This window comes from Bison bison, unplaced genomic scaffold (assembly GCF_000754665.1).
Source record: "Bison bison bison isolate TAMUID 2011002044 unplaced genomic scaffold, Bison_UMD1.0 scf7180017864359, whole genome shotgun sequence".
Classification (NCBI taxonomy): Eukaryota; Metazoa; Chordata; class Mammalia; order Artiodactyla; family Bovidae; genus Bison; species Bison bison.
Window position 1 is genome coordinate 1,972,432 of NW_011494931.1, and position 252 is coordinate 1,972,683.

General features: G+C 52.4%; 1 pseudogene; it reads left to right on the plus strand.

The window, feature by feature from the left end:
- LOC104999648 overlaps positions 1-252 on the plus strand; it is a 13,317-nt pseudogene that overhangs the window by 10,935 nt on the left and 2,130 nt on the right.

The following is a 252-nucleotide window of genomic DNA, read 5'->3' on the forward strand; positions in this document are numbered from 1 at the left end:
AGGTCCAATTTGCGCCTTTGCTATTTTAGGGGAGGCTGAAATTACGAGCCAAAGTGTAGTGATGTGCTCACTAGAGTGATCTCCTTCCCCCCGAACAGTAGAAAACCCAGGTCTTTTGCTTAAGTGGTTTGAACTCTTAGGCGTGAGGCATTATTACATAAATTCAAGCTCGCTCCTGACCCTTAGTACCCTGAGTTGCCTGAAGGGGGGAATGGCACTGCCTGCGTGTGCAGCCCGGGCGCTCGGGCCGCC